We start from the raw sequence: 6,000 nt of genomic DNA, 5'->3' as shown, positions 1-6,000 counted from the left end.
AGACTGTAGCAGTAGACGAGGGAAGGGAGTGCTACAGTGTGGTAGTACAGGGGGAATGCTCGGCTACAGCAGTGAAAAATGTGGTACCTATTGGTGTGCTCTCGGGGTTCTTGTACATGTAGCATAGATGACCTTTACAGTGTCCCTGCCACCTTCCCACCTGCATTAGGTGTTCTTTTTGTTTTTTTGTTTTTTTTAATTTACGTTTATTTATTGATTGATTGTTTGAACTTATTTATTCTACGTATTTATTTTTTTGGCTGCACAGGGTCTTCATTGCTGTGCACGGGCTTTCTCTAGTTGCGGCTAGCGGGGTCTACTCTTGGTTGCGCTGTGCGGGCTTCTCTTGTTGCGGAGCATGCGCTCTAGGCGCGTGGGCTTCGGTAGTTGCGGCTCACGGGCTCTAGAATGCAGGCTCAGTCGTTGTGGCACATGGGCTTAGTTGCTCCACGGCATGTGGGATCTTCCCAGACCAGGGCTCGAACCCGTGTCCCCCGCATTGCATTGGCAGGCGGATTCTTAACCACGGCGCCACCAGGGAAGCCCTAGGTGTTCTTATATAGAGTCTAAAAACAGAGGGCACTGAGCGAAGGTAGTGGTTACTAAAGGCTCAGGATCTAAATTCTACCTGTCTCTACACCCCTTCCCAGCTGTCGATTTGACCCCATTTGTGAATGCCGACCTCATTCTTCAGCTTTCTCTGCCGTTTGTATACTCACCTTGAAAACTTGTTTCTGTGATGCGTTGAGCAGACACAGGGTGGCAGATTGCAGAGGTGGAAGCTGGTGGTCGGATATTTGTGGGCTGAATCTCCTTCAGTCCCATTCCCATTTCTGGTTGCGCAGAGGCCCTACTTCCTGTGTATGACGCGGAGCCATAGGATTGCGGGCAGGAGCCAAGTTCTCCATACAGTGAAGACCCCAGTGTGCCTTGGTTATAGTAATATACCTGGCTTCCTTCCTGGTAGGGAAGTGACAGGCGGCTATGCCCCTGATTTGGAATCTGAGATGGTGCTCCCTGAGCAAGCCTGGCAGAAAGTGATGGATATAGAGGGACCATGTTATTGGCGTCTGAAGTTTTATCATACTGGGCTGCCATAAACATGGAGGAAGCAGCTGGGTGCCGGTCAGTGAGTGCCAGAGTAAAGTCTCCGAGTGAAGAGGAATTCTTTTCAGTGCTTCCTGTGATGTCCCACTCAAGAACACCTGGATAGGAAGGAGCTGAAGTGGAGATCTGGCTGTGGTCAGTAACTCCAGATAACATAGTCGTGCTGGAATGTTGGTAAAGGTAGGCACTACCCATGAGTGTCTGGAAAGAGGTACCGGTAGCCGATGCCGAACTGACGGCAGGGGCAGAGACTCTGGAGAAGTTGCAGACACTTCGTGTTAGGGAAGTTGCATTGCTCACCACAGGAAGAGAATGCTGCAGAGAATTTAGAGTTCCAAGTAGAGATGGATTTTGGAAATTTTCTGTAAGAACAAGAGGGTCATGAAAAACTCAGGGAGGTTGAGAAATTCTCACTACGTTTGAGGAACAGCATTATCTTAAGGTTCTTGCTCTCAGGACACCTCTACTATCGACCCTTCCTGAGAAACCCAAAATCAGACAGTTAATGATGGCTGTAAGGACTGAGCAGTTTTCCACTCTTCTGTATTAACTGCCTGTGCTCCCATCTTGGGCACAGATGGGCAGAAGAGCCAAGTGGTATGGTTCAGACATTGTTCTCTAGGCTGGAAGCAACCTTCTCCCTGCCCTGTCTTTCCCTTCAGCCTGCACTCGTATTGACTTCTATGCTATTTCCTAGACTGGAAGCATTTTAGAACTAGGAGGCCCTTAGAGAACTTTCTCTTTTTTCAGTCTCATTTCACGAGTAAGGAAACTGAGGCTCAGAGAGGTCGGGTTGACTTGTTCAAGTTCTCTCATTATGTTAGTGTCATTACCAGGTTTCAGAACCTAAGTATCCTGACTTCCTTGCCAGGACTCCACTCTGAGCATGATAGTGCCAGAAAGCAGGAGAAATAGAACTTATAATATAAGCATTTTTTTTGTCCATTAGAAAACAGTACGGCCATTACCATTGTCATCTTCAGTGTCTCCCTTTGCTTGTGCAGTTCCCACGCTATTACCTAGAGTTGACGTATAGCTCAGTCCAACTGGTGAACTGAAAGAGTCATTTTTGCCCTCTTCAAGCCTGGTTTCTCATCCTACCTCAAAATGATTACCCGAAAGTGGATTTCTTAAGTGCTTTTGGAAAGAGAAAAGTTATCTGATTACTTCAGATTACTCATCTATAAAGTGGTTATAACACCACCACCAATAATAATAGCAGTAATAATTAATAGATGAATAAGCTGATCTATTGCGTATGATTTATATGGAGGAAGATACAATAAGTTCTAGAAAGACAAAGAAAAATCATGAAAAACATGTTACGTAACGAAAAAGAAATCCATAGATATTAATGAAAACTGGGGTATGTGGGCAAGTATCAAAGCCTAATGAATTTACTAACAAATGACATTCTGTACCATACATGCAATATTATGAAAGTGAATTTTGCCCACTCTATTTTAGTGAATACTATTAACCAAAAAACACGATGGAGGTGATAGAGGTGAATGAATTCCTAGCCAATGCATACAGACAGAGACGATAAATCAGTAAAAAATGCACAACAAGCAACAGAATGCAACAAATGTGAATGTATAGGTAGCCACAACATATATAGACAAGTATTTCAATGAAAACCGGTACAAAGCAGACAGCAAAATAGTAAGTGTAAAAGAGTTTCATTATTGTGCTCATTCATATTTTTACCCAGCAAGTAACAGGTATTAAGCCTAGGAGAAATATATCTTTCCATGAATATAACTCATATAATAAGCAGAAAGGAAGCTTAAAAAGTATCAAGAAGGTTTTTGTATTTATCCTAGAACTTAGAATCATCTTCCACATCCAAGAAGACGACATCCCAAGACCTCAAAAAACCATCATCCCTAGAATCCAATTAAAAAAGATTTTCAAATGTAAGAAAATCCAAAGGACTCCACAACATTGTTTTAGATAAATGTGGATGTTTGTGTTTTCTTTTTTTCTCTTGCCGCGCCGCGTGGCCCTGGCCGTGAAAGCACCGAGTCCTAAAGCGCTGGACCGCCAGGGAATTCCCTAAATGGGGAATTAGAGATGTGGGGCTTGACTTTTTCTTTTTCTTCTCCGGTAGCTAAGATCTACAAGCGAACGATGGCTGTTGATCAATGTGCTCTCTGTGTTAGGAAGGAAATAACTGTAAAAATGAAAAGCAACCTTGCCTTAGAAGCTACATATCACACAAAGGAAATAGTCCTTCTGATTCAATGTAGAAGATATCATTTAAAATGTTTAATTGGTCAAATGTCTACCTAGTTTAAAAATTAGAAAGAATAGAACACTGAAAAGCAGCCCCCTAGATAACCACTTTGGTTTCTGGTTTCTAGGAAGCATCATTTCTAAAACATACTTCTAAAATGTTTCTATTCCAAACTGTCAAGTGCCAGCTGTATTCAGAGAGGCAATAAAAGAAAGAAAACGGAGTATGACTTTTCTGATAGGCTGCCCTTCCTGGTGATCCCCTGTTCTGGCCTTACTTTCCTTCTTAGTCTGTTAATGTAAGGATTTGCTACCATCAGCTTTGTTTTGCCCTGCTCTGAGCAGATTTCCCTCTGTGCTGTTTCTGCTTTAATTTAAAATCTTTGGCTCCCATCAACATTCCATGGCAAACTGCCTCTTTCTTGAGAGCTCCTCTATGCTTTCCCTCTTCATTCTTATATTTTTTTCCCATCTCTTGGTTCCTGTTGGCCTGTGCTAATGAAAACAATCCTAAACTTGCTTACGTTTGACTCTGTGCCTCCCTATATAGCCCAGTACTCTCCATCCTCTCTCCCTATTCTCTCTTTTCAACTAGTCGAAATACTAGTGGAGGGAGACCATTGGAGATGAAACATCTTGGTATATATCGCTAGTTTTCTGTGTCACCTGGCTTTTCTATGTTTCTGTTGAAACACTCTTTTGAGAAGTCTCTGATTTCATTTTCTACATGGGTACCCTTTAAGGCTCAATATTGGAAAAGAAGGGGATCAGAGTGATCAACCCAATGTGGTATCCTAACGTAACAGATAAGGAAAGCAGCAGGCTTTGTGAGGCAGTCAGTGATTTGTCCAAAGTCACACAGACAGTAAACGTCAAAGTCAAAACTGAAATTAGGTCTCCAGACTTGTAGTTCAATACTTTCCCTCATTATTCCACGCTATTTTGAATCTCCTCCTCAATTTAGGGGCAAAAGAAATCGAACGCAAAACTTTCCAAAGTTTCTTTTCTTACCTGACATGGTCAGAGAAGAGGAGACATCAACTGCAGGTACAAGGGATGAGGAGACAACACTAGAGGATGTCTGAGTGGCTGCAGCTGAACGGCGCACGTGTCCAGTACAAAGGTCACTGGTTACTGGTCCAAACGGCTCCACGGAAACCCCAAGACCTCTACCAAGTGGTAGTAGGTTTGGTAGGAGAGTGATGTCACAAAGCAGGCAGTTGAAAGGTATGAGCTAGCCAATAGGGAGGTCCGATCCCCAACAGGAGGGCGGGCTTGGGTGAAGAGAGCGTAGGAGAGCTAAAACAACCCCTCAATTTCTGAGCTCTGGGGAGGAAATCCTAGAAGACAGATTTACCTCCCCCAGGCTCTTCCATTAGGGAAATCATTGCAACATTTCTTACAGACGTTCATTAATATAATTAACTAACAGTTACTTATATTCTACAGAGTATTCTATTTTATGTATCATATACTTAGAGCTATATAGATCTTATTTAACTAGTATCCTTAGGAAGGAAAGAGCCATGTAGTTTGAACTATTACAGTTGTAACTTGGTTAAAGAGCAGGGTGAAGTTTGTTGAGTGTACCCTGTGGAGAATGTTGTGGTCCAAGGCTCTTCTCTTTTAGTTTCTTCTCCTTGACTCCTACCTTCCTTGGGCTGGGCTAGGCTGGGGGCCAGGTTGGACTTGCGACTTAACATTTCTCTTCCGCTTTCTTTTTTTTTTTTTTTCTTCCATTATGGGCATTGCTTCTAGGACAAGCCTTGGTCTTGCATTGGATGTTCCTTCCTGTCAACTTCCAGCAGCAGGAGTCTTCTTTTCAGTGCTTGATGCTTCACGAAATAGACTCTGCCCATTGGCAGCAAATACCAGAGAGCCAGGAGACAGAGCTGGTTGCAGACCTTTCCTCTTCCAGCCTTTGGTTGCAATTGTTTTGCCCATGATTTGCTAGCTCTAGTTCCTTGGGCCACACAGGTATCCTGCCATCCAGCTCTTTTTATATGTGAGAGACATTCTGAACACTGTCCCTCTTTCTTTGCACAGAAGTATATACAGTGTGGCAGTTACCGTAATCTCCTCCCCCTTGCAAACAGCCCCTCTAGAATCTCGGACCTCTAGGACTCTCTGTCTTGCATGCTTGGGTGCAAGGCCAAGCACAATGAAGAGGAGAATAATTAGAGAAAGAGGAGGACATTGGTGGAGAACTGGGAGCAGGTAAGGTGAAAGGGCACCGGAGAAAAGAGATGCATGTAGGTTTTTTGGTTTCTGTGGGAAACAAGTTGACACACTTGGGCCTCATTTTGTATTAACAGAACAGAGAGTTGTAGATATAAGTAGCTAGATCGTGCAGCAACTGCCATGAAGTCTGTACACTGAAGAGAACAGTCTCACATCTAGTTTTCATTTTGTTTTATGTCATATTACCTTATTTATAGCATTCACTGGTATGTTTGTAGAACGCAGATGTTTTCAAATGCTCTGGTTTTGTCTACATGGTTATTTCCTTGTCCTATTTGTAAGGAATCCAACATTGTAAGACATATTGCATGTTTTTCTCTTGACGATTGTTTACCTTGAAGCGTCATGAGCTAACTTGAGCTGTTGGATTTTGTGGAGAAACTTTAAAAAGGGTCTGTGAAAAAGGCATTGTGG

The sequence above is a fragment of the Balaenoptera physalus genome (assembly GCF_965194825.1).
Source record: "Balaenoptera physalus genome assembly, contig: HAP1_SCAFFOLD_1958, whole genome shotgun sequence".
Taxonomy (NCBI): domain Eukaryota; kingdom Metazoa; phylum Chordata; class Mammalia; order Artiodactyla; family Balaenopteridae; genus Balaenoptera; species Balaenoptera physalus.
This window is presented reverse-complemented; position numbering follows the sequence as displayed.